Source organism: Falco punctatus, assembly GCF_963210335.1.
Source record: "Falco punctatus genome assembly, chromosome: 9".
Taxonomy (NCBI): Eukaryota; Metazoa; Chordata; class Aves; order Falconiformes; family Falconidae; genus Falco; species Falco punctatus.
In genome coordinates this window covers 23,596,945-23,613,052 of record NC_137589.1, presented here as the reverse complement: position 1 = coordinate 23,613,052, position 16,108 = coordinate 23,596,945, and the positions used below count along the sequence as shown (strand labels likewise).

General features: G+C 45.3%; 1 protein-coding gene across 8 annotated transcripts in view; it reads left to right on the top strand.

Moving 5' to 3' along the window:
- The first annotated feature begins 13,549 nt into the window (after window positions 1-13,549).
- Window positions 13,550-16,108, top strand: part of MARCHF8 (membrane associated ring-CH-type finger 8) — a 99,549-nt gene continuing 96,990 nt past the window's right edge. For 5 of the 8 annotated variants that reach the window (XM_080401620.1, XM_080401621.1, XM_080401619.1 and 2 more), the window contains exon 1: window positions 13,711-13,867. The gene's annotated coding sequence lies outside the window, so the exon portion shown is untranslated. The other 3 variants (XM_080401626.1, XM_080401628.1, XM_080401629.1) reach the window with 3 other exon arrangements.

The window sequence follows — 16,108 nt, the reverse complement described above, 5'->3', positions numbered from 1 at the left end:
ATGCATAATGAAGTGCACAATGCTGTTCAGAAAATGCAGTGTAGTAATAATTCATTTCCATGTGTATAGCTTCTCATAATTTTTATTATACCTCATTTTGATTACACTTAATACAGACATTTTTTGTGCAGAACTCTGATTTTGTTCTTATCTCCCATACTATGTTACAGGCACTCTTATTTTCAACCAGTAGTACAGCCCTAAGAGCACTTAAATTTGAAATTAACTCTTGTAGTTGCTAATTTGTATGCTATTGGGTTTTACCAAATCCTGTGTTAGACTGTGCTGTGGATTAATTACTGTTTACTGTGTAAACTTATCTGAATGGTTTGGTTTTCTGAGTATTAGTGCACTGTGGTGCTATGCATCTGCTGTAGAAAAATGTTTAGCTTTTGTTTATTTGTTCATGTAATTAGATTGTATCGTAAATCATTTGCATAACAGAAGTTTAACAGTTACTTCGGTGTGTGCTTCTCTGCCTTCCTGTCAAGCATTTTTTGCATGCTTCATTTATGCTTGAGGACCTGTGAGGCATAACCAGGCTGGTCTTGTGTCATTGGTAAGCATCACTGAGGCATCAGAAGTGGGTTTGGATCTTGAACAAATATCCTTTCTCTGAAAGATGATAAAAATCTGTCTGCTTGCAATTCCCATCTCTATATTCAGTTTGAAGTCCCCTGCAATGTTAATTGCACTGGTGCCTTGTGTTAACAGTCTTCAGCTGTAGATGAGGCTAGAATTGTTAATGCTTTATGTTACAGAAATTAAGTATTTCTAGCTTTTTTTTACATGTTGTGAATTGGACACTTCTGTTTCTTTTCAAGTGCTTCCAGATTTTGTAATGGGGCACCGTCTTCTGGATGTAAATTGTGGGTTTGGAGTTGCTTGTGTCTGTAAGGAGTTGCTTTGACCTGTGGCTTTTGTGTTGGGTCACAACATTTTTCCAATTTTTATGTAAATTGGTTATCTGTGTTAGCACTGAGCCACAGTTGCTCATGTGAGGACAACTAAGAAAGCCATGTGAAGCTATGGGACAGTTGTGTGAGCCTGTGCTGCTTCTGATTATTGTAGTTCTTACCCTGATTTTAGTTTGGGGCAGTTTTTTAGTGGTTGGAGTGCTGAGTGGAAAACAATGAAAAAAGGTGATTTCCTTTCTGTAGTTCTTGTCCTGTTTAAAGATTACTGTCTAAAAATATCAGAAGTTGTGCTTAATGGAAAGATGAACTTTGTTTCTTGTGAGGCAGGTCTGTTTAGAGCCATTGGGATGTTGTGGGCAGTAGTTCTTTGCTTTTAATATGTAGAACTGTAATTACTCACTTTCTCAGCAGAAGCTTGCTAAAGTGGTCTGTTCTCTTTAGCTGGTTTCAATTCCTAGTTTAAGTTTTATGTTTCTAAGTTTACTTATATGTACCATTGAATGTTACAAGCATATCTGTGCACAGGTGAAGGGACGTTTCTTTTCACAATGTTAGTTTTTATTCTCCTTTTCCCTACACATACTGAGCAAATACACAAATCAAAGGTTTTGCAAGCAAAAATTTTAACTAATCACAAATCTTTTTCTACACTTTTTGCCAGAAAAGAGCAATTGCTTAAAAAGATGAGGGTTGCACTTCAAATATGAGTGTTACATGAAGGCCATGAGATGTCAGTGGCGACCCCAGTCTGAGAGCACATTTGGGAGAAACCAGTCAAACATAAAAACTGGTAACAGAACTGTGGTTTTCTAATGATACTTAAGCTGTTGCTGGGTTTGACCTATTTTACATTCCTAACCTGTCTTTATTTCCTGATTAGTGAAACGTGTATTCCTTTAATCAGGTAGCCTTCTTGAGCGAAGTATTTCAGCAAGCTGGTCTTTTTTCTTCCCCCATTGGCTTTGTTTACAGTAGGATGGATGTTTGCATTATTTTTCCTCTTGAGGTAAATCCACCACTCCTTTTTGATTAGAATTTACAGCCATAGCTTTAAAGAGAGGGGTCCTCTACTTTAGCTCTTGGGACCTCCTGAGATCCTATAGGATTTTTCCTGATGAATCCTTCTATCTGGTAAGAGTTTCACTAAGACAGTTGTGTGGTTAAAGAATGATGTGCCAGATTTTCTTTATGTTTCTCTCTCAAAAGATGAAACCACATCATCCAAACCATGTGGACTGACTCCTTGAGCCAAGTTCTTTCCTGCAGCTAATTCCATGAATAAATACCCAATTGTAACCACTTTCTATTGGGACCACTAGCTACGTCTTAGAAAGACTGAAAAGCACCTGTGTCAAATGCATTGAAAGGAATATACTGTTTAATGCAGAATCCAATGTGCATCTTGTTTTACAGATTTGTGAATCTCTGTAGCTTAGTTTCTGCTGATTCTAGCCATTCCTTCTCCCTACAACTGTCTCTGGCTGGGAGACTGCATTTTCAGCTCTTTTTGTGTGTCAGTCTTGGTCTCCATCTTTTTTATCAGTGAGTCCATGAATGAGCTGGTATGTTTGGGCTTCCTGTCAATGCAATCATGTAATTTTTTGCTCTATGTTCTTTTATGGCCATTATGCGCCTTTTTCTTGGAAAGTATTTTAGCTCAGGTCATTGGTTTGCCTTTCCCATTAACAGTTCTTTAGAAAAAAGGGAAAAGAAATAAAATCCTTGCATATAAGCAGCAATTTAATAGCATACCTACAGAAGTTTGCATAAAAGAGGAAGACAGCTATTTCCTTGCTTACTGTAAGTCTTCAGTACAGTTTGTTGGTACTTTGGCTAATGTGAAGCAGTTTCTGCTGGCGATGTTCAATGTAAGAGGTTTAGTTTGTTGTTAAGTATCTTACTGGAATTAGGCTTGCCTAGTAATTTGATCTTTTGGGGAAAGTATTATAAACATCAGTCTGCAGAAGAGCTGCATCTGGAAGTGTGGTCCACTGGTTTGTGCCTTAGCTTTTTTGCGGCAGAGGGCTTGTTGAGGCGTTAGCTTTCCGTGTGAAGCTGCAGAGAAGAGACACCAGGGGGCAGCGGAGGCGTTTCGGAACGGGGAAGTTTTGGGTTTGCCCAATAACAATATTTAGCAAGAAAACCATGGATAAGGAAAACTGATTATTTCTTTATGACCTTTATTCAGCCGGCTCTGAACAGATCAGAGGAGGTCAGCAGCAGGGTACGATCCATACCTTTTCCTAATTCCAAAGGTTTTTTTGAGAAACTTTGAAAAGAATGGAAGAGTGCCTCAAAAATGTGCAATTCCATGCTGGTTTTTATGATGTAAGCTGAGGTAATCTGAATGAATTTCAGAACAGAAAGCCCTCCTCTGTGGATCCCCACTAACCCTGCAAGTACGAATTTCAGAGATGTCTGCTAGCTAAGTTATGCTGGATTCTACATATGCAGTAAAAATATTACCTGCCCCCATGATTTCATACTGGAGAATGACAAATACTGTGTTTTTTTCTTACAAGTACAGGGTGAGGGTATGAAAAAATAAACTCAGTGATGTGTGAGGAGTGTACACCAGTAACTCCTCAAACAAATTGACCATTCCTTACTACTTGTAATTTCTGGCCTTGCAATTCAAGAAGCTTTACAGGTCTTCAGCAACAGAAATTTATTCCGAAACCACACATTAAGGCTGCTTTCAGTCCTTTCTAATCCAGTCTTCAGTAGGACTGATTACTATATTTCATATATGTATGTAGTGTGTGTATGTGTGTGTGTATGTAGTTATGTAAGGGTTATGTATTCTAATCACATCTGGATGGTGAATTATTGCTGAAATTAGGTGTTATGTCTAGCATCAGAAATTCAAAACAATACCTAATAACGAAAATTATTTACATGGTATGTAAGAGGGTTAATGAGTTGGAAGTAAAAACACTAAAGTTTTCTAAAAGGAAAAATCAGGAATTTTGAAACACCCTCTCCTCTTTCTTTCTGTGGTGTGGGGGTTTTTTTAATAAATTAACATATTTTTTTCAAAATACGAACATTTACATTTTTTCTCTCCCTTCTATCCATAAACTTAATGTGCAGACAGTCTTTTTATTTCACATGAACTGATGTTTTAACAGTAGGCTTGGATTTATTTTGCATTAATCTAATTTGTCCTTAATACCAGGTGCTGGAACTGTTGCCCCGTAAATGGGCCGTATTTGGGGTATGGTAGTGGTTTGCTAAAAACCTGCACTGGCTGGTGCAAAGTTACAACACAAAGGATGTATAATGAAATATCTTTGGGTTTAAACATGGTCTTGAGACTGAGAGTTGAGTGACAAGATTTCTTCTTATTGTTCTCTGTCTTGCCAGTAATTATAGGTAGTTTGCTTTAGGGGTCATCAAAGTAGATTTAATTATCCTGAGGTCCATCCAGTCCAGCATGTGTCTCTGAGAAGAGGGAGGTAACAGACAGTTCAGAAGAAGATGCAAGAATTCCTCTGTAGCGGAATGTGCAGGAACCTGTTTTCAACACTGGATCGTACCTCCTGTGCTAATGACTGGTCTGAAGAAGAGCTTCCTGTCTCAGTGTAGAGTATTAATTTGGAGGTCCATAAAGGTCTGAGACTATTTTTGAGTCTTGATAAAAGTCACAGTCTCGCTTATTTCTATTTATGTGTAATGTGAAAAGCATTTTCTTTCACTGTAGTTTTGAATTTCCTACCATTTTGTCATTGAAATTAATTTGGTCTAGAGAAAGGGCTGATAGCGTCTTCTGAGTATTCAGTATGTTCTGTGTTTATATCACTTCTCCTCTCACTCATCTTTTTTTATGGTAGCGATTCACTGTCTTTGCTATTCCAGAGCCTTAATTATGCTTGCTGTCCTCTGAATGTCCTCTAATTGTGCAGTATACTTTCAGAGATCCTCCTGTCTGCTTCAATCCCCTGGTTCCCATTTTCCTGTCTTGTATATTTAGCTTTAAGCTGCTAAGGTATTGTTAAAATGCAAGCTTCTAAAATATCTCGTAAAATCTGTCCAGGGCTCTTCCAAGGGAGGTCCCATAGAAATGCTTAGTATTATTAATCTGTCTGTACTCTGGGCAGGATATAAATAGTTAAGAGTACGAGGAGAAAATGTAGGAAAGCTCTGTAAGGGGAACATCTAGCAGAGTTCAGCACAATAGCTATGTTTATGAGAAAGATGACATCTGGGTATTGCTACACTGAAATAGGCTGCCTATTTTTACACCTTTACCACTTCTGTGTGTTGCATGCATGCACATATTTATTGCAGTGGGGGCAGCCAAAGCTGAAATACCGGCTGCTAAGAGATGAGCTCAAAAAATGTCCTCCTTCCTCTGCATATATGGGTTTCAGGGGAGTAAGTTAATACAATTTTCTGTACACTCCTCAGTGGTCTAAGTAACAAACCTGGAAGTACAGCACACCAGTGAAGTCCTTTTTCCAAGCTCTGATCAGCAGAGGAGGAAACTGTTTTGCAAAGTAGGAGGAGAAAATGGTGAGCTGTAGTTCCAGCTGCAGTACCACCTGACCTCTGTAGATGTATCGCTTGTTGCCGAGCTTCACTTTTTTCTAGAAGTGCATATCCTGTCTTGAATGAACGCATAAATTTACTGGGCTACAAAGAAGGGACTAAGGTGTAGGCTTCTCCTTTATCTGGATACTAAATGACTTGCGGTGCTGTAAGCCTTGATCCAGTGTGACACCTTAACGTTGTTGATTGGATTTCCCTAGAGCTATTTCACCCATACCTAGACAACTAGTTTTATCTAGAGAAATTATCCTAAAACATCAATTTGTTGCATTTGCTAACCTCTTCCTTAGTTTTGAGGCTCAGTAATGAGAAAATCCCTATTAACACTTCTGCAGGGGATAGCATTTATGAGGCCTGAGTTAGGCTTTATGACTCTAAAGGCTTATCTGCTCTGAGACAGATTCAAAGCTGTATCCGATCTTGTCAGTCTTCAAAGGCACCCTCACATGCCTGTGAAGAGTTCCTGAAGTCTGCTGGGGTGGGCAGTCATATGCCTGTTTGTCACACGCCATGCCAGATTAAAACTGCTGCATGTAGGGCAGTCATTGTCTCCTAAATCTACAATACGCAAGGATCTTACATCACTGTATGGGGAGAAAGGTTACAATTGTGTTTGCAGGCAGGAATGCTTTTTTTTCTCTAGTTGCTTTCCAAGTGAGAGACTAATGGCTGATGCCACTCTGTCTCAGAGATGGGGTTCAAATGATCTCATTCTAGTGATTTTCGAAGGCCAAGTTTTAGTAAAATGTATTTACTGCACTGCTAATTTATATCCTGTGTCTGAGACTGAAGCAAGGTCAATAAATTTGAGACACTTCAGAAATACACTTGTTAAGATGTTTGCAAAACACCTACTTGGAGCTCTGGTGGTGTTTCCATTAAAGGTGATACAAGCTGTGAAATCTGATGCTTTTCTGGTAAAAGCTCTTCCTTAGACTTTGAACAGTGCATTCTGCTGGGTCACAAAAATTATCTGAGAAAGAAAAATGGCTTATTTTACAGTGACTGCAGCTCTTTAGATATGTTGCATGTATATATTTGAAGGTTAGCCTCACTGCAGACTTACTTCTTTCTCCTAATCACAAAGAATCAATGCTTTAACACTATACGGTGCTTGTTCAGTGTTACAACATCTTTCAGGTGCCTGCCTTGCAATTCTCATGCATCATTTAATTTCTTCTTTCACTCAGTTCTTGGCTGTTGCCATTTACTGTAGCGTAATACAGTTTTCAGACAGTGAGCATCTTTCAGTCATCACACCTAAGCATTGCTGGTTATAACATCGATGTTCTGAGCTGGGGAAGAAAGGGAGTGGTAGTTGCTCCTTTCCTGTTCCTGAGGGAATCAGGAAAGCGCTTAACTTTCTGTATTCTTGATACAACCTCAGCAAATAATTTGCCTCCTAAAACTGGCACCAAAAAATGCAGCTGGTTCCCTTGATGTTTTAAGGGAGAGAATGGCAAAAAATGTTCCCACCTGTCCCGTGGAGCAGACTTAAAAATGGTGCTGTGTAAAGCACATTGGTAACAGGTTTTAAGGAATTCCAAATCATACAGAGGTAAGTTGTTTTCTTTCCTTTTCCTTTCAGAACCTGAAATCATCTTTGTATGAATGAAAAAGAGTCAGGAAGGACATAAACTTTATTTGTATTTCCTTCCATCTTTCTACTTGAATTCACATCAGTTCCTTTCACCTTCCCCTAACTCTTGTCTTTTCTTGCTCTTACCAGAATCTATTTTATTCACCTAGCACAGACAGAAAATAGCAGAGCAAAAGTGAACCCTGGGCTCACCCCCAGTAAAACTAGGGGTCATCAGAGAACTTTTGGAGAAATTCCCCTCATCTCTTCCAGTAGTGTTGCATAGAAGAGAGTGAACAAATGGGGCAACACACAACGCAGGATATGCAGCTGGAAGGAAGTAAAGGAATTGAGCTGACCTGGAAAAAAACTAGCAAAGAAAAAGCCTTAGGAGCACATCCTGTCCTGTCTGTATTCATGTCATGTTTGCACGTGTGAGCACGTATGCGTATGTCTGGATTTAAAGCTTCCTAGTCATCAGGCTTAGTAGTTGTTCTAGTAGTTGTTACCAGTCTAATAGATGTGTTTCTCTACAATTTAAATTAATAGCCACAGATTGACATATATGCATGTGAAATGAGTGAGCGTATATATACTTCAGTGAATGAAGGTGTGTACACCTGCCTGCTCTTTGCAAGGGGTCTTTTGGGGATGTGGATTTTTGGGATTTACAGTTCTCCATCAGCCCTTCCCATAAGTGTGATCCCCTGCAAGACCTCTGGGGATGCTTCCAGCCATAAGTCCATAATAGCTGTTCTGGTTAGAGTGATACATAATACTGCATGGTTTTGTGCAAAAAGCTGCAAGGAAGTGTTGCAGTTTCTGAAGATGGTAACATAGGAGACTGGTATAGATCATTAAATATATGGTAGTAGTAGTGTTTGGAAACAGATTTTTCCCCCAAAAAAATATCTAAATTAACTTTAGAGACCCAAACCACAGTGGAATTCTAAAGTAATCCCCTGAAGTATTGTGGAGTTGCTATGGAAACATGCAGGTGCTCAGACTGTTACTGTAGAATAAAAAGATCATTTATAATTATCTGGGGGGAAAATTAATTATTCTTTTCCACATAGCTACTGTATATATTGTTGTAATTAAAGACAAAAAAAGAGGGCACAGTTGTACAGCAGTTTTTACTGTTCAGGGTTTCTGCCCCACAGTGCTGTTCAAGTCTTCCTGCTAAAAGGAATAAAAGTATTTCTGAAAAAATCATAGTCTTAATAACCGTATGCTAGATCTGTGCTGCTTTTAGAGAGATTTGGAGTCTCCTGGGCACAGAAGTACTTCTATCGTGACTTTAAACAAATTGAATTTGTTGATGACAAGTATTTTCAAAAGCCATAGGTATGCTCACAGTCCAGATCCTGTGTGCAAGGCATTGGGGCAGCTCTTCTGCAGACCTATCAGTATCTTCAGCTAAGCATGATATGCATTTCTAGGCACATATTCCCCAACTACAGTTTTCTTTTAACTTTGAGCCAGAGGTATCCAGTTAGTAAAGTGGAGATGTTCTGTTCCCATAATTTCTTTAAAACCTCTCATCTCCTACTCGGATTGTGAAAAGCAACACTAGCTAGAAGAATTTTAAGATTTCCATTTGACTAATTGCCTTCAGCTTAAGTTTATTCTTCCTTCCCTACTTTTTAAACTAGCTGTAAATTTGGTGGTGGGAACATTTGCAAAGGCTTAGGTTTGCATTTTCTACTGGTGGGCCGTGAGGCATGCAGGGAGGATGTTCCACGGTAGTGCTTGCTCTAGAGCATTGAGGCTTTAGTCCTAGCTCTGCAGTCTTGCGTTCAGGAGGTTGTTGCTGAGACTTCTCAGGAAAGAACAGCAACACGTGTTAACATACTAGACCAGCTTTCTGGGGAAATGTAGACACTAGGGAGTATAAATTGCAAAACACAGGGAAGACTTTGATCTGCAAAGGAGTTCAGGCACTTTGCTCCCCTTGAGAATCAAGGGTGTTGTACTGGAAGCTTATTGTGGCTGCCTTCATTTGAGGCCTAATCATTAGTTACTCTAGTTTCCCTGGAAAATCTGCCCTCTGTGTGACTGTATTTCTGTGTAATTTCTACTTCTGTTCCAGTTGCATCTACAGATCCCTTTTCTAGTCTGGCATACAGTACCGGGTGGTGAGCTACACTGTTCTCAGAGTGGGATACAATTCTAGCCTGAAAAATAATTTTAAAAAGTCACCACAAAATGGACTGCGAGTATGAAGGAAGAAAACAGCCTCAGCTCTGAGACATCCCCGTGGCCTCTAGGTAAGCCAGCAGTGCAGCTTAGGATGGAAACTGGTTGTTTTTACAAGCCAGCATTATGATACACTGTGTCTCAAGAAGACATGATTCTCATCACATATGCATGTTACCATACCCTATCTTGTGAAAGGGTATGATCTAAGTATCAGGTTTTTTAACTGCAGTCTACATAGGAGTGAAGAGGAGCTGCAGACACACCCTCCTCTTCCCAGGAAGACACACTGTGGTTGGTGGTCACTCACTTTCGCTACATGGGTGTGCTGGGTCCTAACTCTGAAATGCAACGACAGGTTTTCAGCCCAGCCTCTCTGTGCTCTGAAATCTATTGCAATGTGTCATTTTTCTGTAGTGTGTGGTTGTACTCTGCATTAAGAGGGGTTACCTTAATGATTGTATGCTTTTCTCACTGTTCTCTAAGGGTATATGTAATCTTTCTGGAGTCCTGTAAATTATTGACATGAAAAGTACAGGCACAGGAGTTGAAAAACTTTGACTAGGTTTAGTGAATGAACTTGCATGTCAAGTCAGGAGCTTGCCTTGTTTTCTGTTTTTCCTCTTAATGTTGTCTGCTTTCTTGTCTGCACTGCACTGACGGAAACAGTTCAGCAAGGCTGCATGTCTTCCTGTTCTTTTTTACTTATTCCCAAGTGGGATAGGTACCATGTCTGGAGAGAGGAGATATCTCCCTTGGCACCTTCTCATAAAACTGTCACTTTGCTTTTTTCCCTGTATAATTCACCTTGATAGTATAGTTCACCTAGTCCAGCATATCTACTTGCAAAATGAAGTGTAAAATAGTAACAGAGATTATGGCACGCAGATATAGCTATGGGCAAACTTCATTAGCGTCCTTCTAGTACTCAGACCTTTTTGTTTACATCATACTGACTCCACTAAGCCAGTGATGTTCAGAAATATCAGTTCTGATGTAACGGCGGTCATGAGAAGGGCCCAGAGAACATGTTAGAGCAGTGTCTTTGCCAAGGAAATCAGAAGCTGTTCCAGCATAAAGGTACTCGTATGCCATGGCTGAAGCAAATGGCTGCTGAGGATCGAAAGGGCATTTCAACCTGCTAGACTCCCAAGTTTTGACCATACTCCCAGAATACAGTTTCATCTCTGAGTTCCAAGTTCAGTGCATCCACGGAGAGGGTGCAATGCTCCTGTGCCACAGACATAAGCAGGGGGTTGGTTATAGGGCTGAGGAACCCTGAAAAAAGTGGTACATTATGGGTATCTTTCCCAGCTAATTTGCATAATCCTACCTTTTCTTTTGCTGCAGGCCAGTAAATCTTTTTTAGGTTTTTGTTTACATCAACCAAGTTGAGAAGGAAGGTGTGGTCTTTGGCCCCGATTTGGCCAGCGCCTCTCCTCATCTAGCAGCAGTGTTCAAAAATCAAGCCCCTCTGTTGAGCCTAGCAATGGGATGTAGCTGTTCTAAAGGAGCAGGTCTTTATAGGGAAGCTTAAGTCTTGGGATATTTTGTTTTGACATTCCAGTGACTGGAAGTAACAGCACTGCTGAAGTTAACAGGCTGCACACATGGTACCTAGGAAGATCTCATTCTGGTCTCCTCTGTATCTGTAGCTATCACGAGATTACAAGAGTTTTCAGCTCACAGAGGAGTAAGGAGGGGGATCTGCAGAACCGCTACCTTGGCCTTCCAGAGGGCCAGCTTTGGCCTGCTTAACAGCCTGGTTGACAGAGTTCCTTGGGAGATAGTTCTGACGGGCCAAGGGGCCCAGGCAGGCTGGGCATTCTTCAAGAGGGAAGTCATAAAGGCGCAGGAGCAGGCTGTCCCCATGTGCCCAAAGACACTGCCGGCTGGCCTGGCTGGACAGAGCTTTGGCTGGAACTCAGGGAGAAAGGAGAGTCTGCCACCTTTGGAGGAAGGGGCAGGCCCCTCTGGAGGACTCTAAGGATGTTGTGAGGTTATGCAGGGCGCAGATCAGAGAGGCGAAAGCCCAGCTAGAGCTCAGGCCGGCTGCTGCCGTAACAGATAACAAAAAACATTTTTACAAACACATTAGAATCAAAAGGAGGGCCAAGGAGAATCTGCACCCTGTATTGGATGCGGCAGGGAACACTGCCACAAAAGACGAGGAAAAGGCTGAGGTACTTCACGCTTTCTGTGCCTCAGTCTTTAACAGTAAGACCAGCTTCCCTCTGGGAACTCAGCCTCCTGAGCTGGAAGATGGGGATGAGGAGGAGCACAATGAAGTCCCCACAGTCCAGGAGGAAACGGTCAGTGACCTGCTGCTCCACTTAAATGGGCACAAGTGTATGGGGCCAGACGGGATCTGCCCGAGGACACTGAGGGAGCTGGCAGAGGAGCTCACCAAGCCGCTCTCCATCATTTATCAACAGTCCTGGCTAACTGGGGAGGTCCCAGAAGACTGGACATTAGCCAATGTGACACCCATCTACAGAAAGGGCAGGAAAGAGGATCTGGGGAACTACAGGCCTGTCAGCCTGACCTCGGTGCTAGGGAAGGTGATGGAGCAGATTGTTCTGAGCATCATCACGTGGCACGTGCAGGACAGCTGAGGGATCAGGCCCAGCCAGGATGGGTTTGTGAAAGGCAGGTCCTTGCTGAACCTGATCTCCTTCTACAACATGATGGCCTGCCTAGGGGATGAGGGGAAGGCTGTGGATGCTGTCTACCTGGACCTTAGTAAAGCCTTTGACACCATCTCCCACAGCATTCTCCTGGAGAAACTGCCTGCTCATGGCTTGGACAGGTGTGCTCTGTGCTGGGTAAAAAGCTGGTTGAATGGCTGATCCCAAAGAGTGATAGTAGATGGAGTTATATCCAGCTAGTGATCAGTCACTACTGGTGTTCCCCAGGGCTCAGTACTGGGGCCAGTTCTGTTTAATATCTTTATCAATGATCTGGATGAGGAGATTGAGTGTCCCCTGAGTAAGTTTGCAGATGACACCAAGCTGGACAGGAGTGTTGACGTGCTGGAGGGCAGGCAGGCGCTGCAGAGGGATCTGGACAGGCTGGACCCATGGGCCGAGGCCGATTGTATGAGGTTCAACCAGGCTCAGTGCCGGGTCCTGCCCGTGGGTCACAGCAGCCCCACACAGCCCCACAGGCTGGGGCAGAGCGGCTGGGAAGCTGCCTGGCGGGGAAGGCCCTGGGGGTGCTGGCTGACGGCCGGCTGGGCATGGGCCAGCACTGTGCCCAGGTGGCCAAGGAGGCCAACAGCATCCTGGCTGGTGTCCGAAACAGCGTGGCCAGCAGGACCAGGGCAGGGACTGTCCCCCTGTACCCGGCACTGGTGAGGCCGCACCTCGAATACTGTGCTCAGGTTTGGGCCCCTCACTGCAAAGAGGGCTGTTGAGGTGCTGGAGCATGTCCAGAGAAGGGCAACAAAGCTGGGGAAGGGTCTGGAGCACAAGTCTGATGAGGAGCAGCTGAGGGAGCTGGGGGTGAAGAGGAAGAGACTCAGGGGGCGTCTTGTTGCTCTCTACAGCTGCCTGAAAGGGGCTGTAGGCAGGTGGGGGTCGGTCTCTTGTCTGATAACAAGGGACAGACAGGAGGAAACGGCCTCAAGTTCTGCCAGGGGAGGTTTAGGTTGTGTATTAGGAAAACTTTCTTCACTGAAAGGGTGGTGAAGCATTGGACCAGGCTGCCCAGGGATGTGGTGGAATCACCATCCTTGGAGGTGTTTAAAGAATGGGTAGGTGCAGTGGTTAGGGACATGGCTTAGTGATGGCCTTGGCAGTCCTGGGTGAACAGTTAGACTTGATGGTCTTGGAAGCCTTTTTCCATCCTAATTGATTCTATGATTCTGTGGTCTTCTGCTGATAAACCAATACAGGCAGGTGAATCACTAATAAAAAACACTTCATGAGAGTGGCTGTGAGCCATCTTCAGGCTTACAGCATACATACATTTTAAGAAAGTTAAATGGCACCTTATGAAGTTAGTTTAGCCATTTTCTTCTAATTCTTGTAAAGGGCAAGCCGTTTTCCCCTCGGAAATGGCATTAGCGTCACTGTTCACGGCAGGACTGTAAGGTGTGTATGGGCGAGAGCAGAACTCGGGACAGCTGGAGGGCACCCGCTTCGCTGGGGGTTTTCTCCTTGCGGCTCCCGGTAAGCGGCCGGCCCTGCCTGCCCCGCCTGCATCGTGCCGCGTCCCCGCGCTTCGGGGGGAAGGTGCCGGGCGGAGGGGCGGCTGCGGCTGCGCGCCCGCCCGCCGGCCAAGCTGGGCCGGGAGGGGGCCGGGCCGGGCCCTGGCCACCGGAGCACTCCCCGCCGGAGGGAGCCGCGTCCCCGGCGCCGCGCCTCGCTTCCCCGTCCTCCTCCGGGCCATGGCGGCGGGGGCGGGCCGGGGCGGGGCGGCGCGCTGACAGGCAGCCCGGCCGGCCGGGGAGCCGAGGTAAACAGGAGCCGGGCGAGAGAGCCGGCGGTGTCCCGGCGTGGCAGGAGCTTTCCGGTCCCCGGCGCCACGGCGCGTCGCCTCCCGGCCCCGGGCATGGGCAGCAGCAGCCGCCGCAGCCGGAGGAGGAGCCGCCGGCCCGGGCCCTGCGCGGGGCACCAAGGTAGGGTGGGCCGCCGCCGCTTCCTCCGGCGAGGGGAGGCCGGGGCCGCCGCCGCGGGGAGCGAGGCCGTGCGGCGGAGGTGGCCCGGGCGGGGTGCCCGCGGTGCCGCTCGGTGCCTGCGGTCGCCGCTTGTCCCGCCCCCGCGACACCACCTGGCTCCGGGAGTCTGGCGGCGGGCCCGCCCGCCCGCAGGTGAGGCGCCGCCGGGAGCCGCGCCGGCAGCAACAGGCGGCTGCGCGGGGGCGGCCCGGCCCGGCCCGTGGCTGCCCCGTGGGACCGGCTGCAGCGGCGTGACGCGTCGGCCGGGGCCGGAGGGAGCGCGGTCGCCGGCCCGCGGGGCGGGGGCGGCCGGGGCGGAGCCGCTGCTCGGAGAGCCGGGGAAACGGCACCTAGTGCGCTGTAAGCGGCTTTCCCACCTCCGCCGGCTTTGTCTGCTCAGCCTCAGCCCGTCCGTGTGCGCCTGGCGCCGGGAGCGGGCCGGCTGCGGGGGAGGCGCGGGGCTGCGCGGGGTCTCCGCTGTGGAGGAGCACCCGTATTTGCGTTCGCTTTGCGATGTGGAGTGGAGACACGCCAGGGATAAAACTGCTAACCAGAGTGTGCTGGTCGCAGCGTGTTCATAAGAAATTGTGAAGTTTAACGGCAGACTGGAAAATAGTCGGAATCCCTTTGTGCTTCCTGGAGCTAGTTGGCAGTGTAATGCTCGAGTTGTCCTGAGGTGTAATGCTTTTTTTCCTATTTTAGTATGCTGGAAGTGCGAACAAAGTTAGGATTTTAATATGCCAACGCAAAATCAGTTTGTTTCAGACTGCAGTGCAAGGGGACACACGGCTCAGGTGCTGCAGCTGGCAGAGGGCTTGGATGCAGGGCACAGCAGAGTTGTGAAATAACCCAGCAGCATAAGCATGGAAGGGACCATTTAGGTAGGGCTTGAGTGAAGGTGGAAGGAGATTTTGGAAGGAAGATGGGTGTGTAAGAGGATTGCTGGTCTGACAGTAACACTAGCTGAAGCAGCGGCACTCTGTGAACTTTTGCTGCTGAAATAACTTACTTCCTCTGAAAACTTGTTGATTAGGGCTATCCCTGGATCAACTTCAGCATCATCTGACACTACTCCGGAAGTATTCTTGGAAAAATGCTTATATATCAAACCTAAGTTGTTTTCTTTGAAACCTATCAATGCTGATGATTTCCACTCATGCAAAGTTCTGCTAAGTCTGCCTCTGGAGATGGAAACATCGAGGGTCCTGGCTCAAGGGTATGGCCCAGCACCCAGGATAATACCTGCTGAGGGGTGTTGACAGCTTCTCAACTGTGGCCCAAACGGTTTGGTACCAGACTGCCCTGAGCAAGGCCCTAGCTGCTCAGAGAAAGTGAGACATTCCCCAGAACTTGATTCTGCTACGGTTGGTGAAACCGATAGGACTTCAGTAGTCTGATCAACTGCTCCTGTGCTGGGGACTTCGCGTGACTTGGGTTACAGTCTGATGTGAAGTTAGAAAATTCACAATTCACTGAATATTTGTAGTTACGGTATTGGGTTTTTTTTGTTGTTTTTTTAACATGGCTTTCACCTAGCCCTAGTCAGCAGTTTTGCTTGTAGAGGTAAAATTAGTTGAAAAGCAGCTTTCTGGCCTGGGGTGTAGTATTGGAAGAGAGGCGGCAAGCCGTTTCATGACTCAGTGTAGGGATATGGGGCCAGAACTGGTGGAGTGTCCAGATGAGCCAGTTATGATTCCAGCGCTAGAAAATCCACCTGTTTCCTTGCTGCTTTTGCCCATTTTTAAGTGTTAACAAGGATAGATTAATTTAGCATGCCAGGTGAACTATGTGTTTTCACAATGAGATTTAAAAAAAAAAACAACACATAAAACTTCTGTTGTTTTAGGTCTAACCTTTTGGACCAGCAACTCTTCTATGTTCAAGGGTGAAAGGACTCAGTCTTCCCTGCTCCTGAGGCTGTCACACATACTTTGGATAACATACTGAAGTCTCTTCTCTGCCAGCCTAATTTCCTTATTGGTCTTCCAAACGCTGGTGTTAGTGAGGCAGGCAGATCATTGCAGGAGTGTGGCAGCTCGCAGTAGTAATGCCACTCAGGGAAGGAGCGGTAGGTAGATGGTTCTTGCAAGTCCTGAATTGATTCTGATGCCTAAGAAAAACGAGTCTCCTGTTATGGGTCTTTCGTGCCATACATCTAGGAAGCAGTCAGCCCTAATGTGACTCATAGCCAACTTCAGAAAT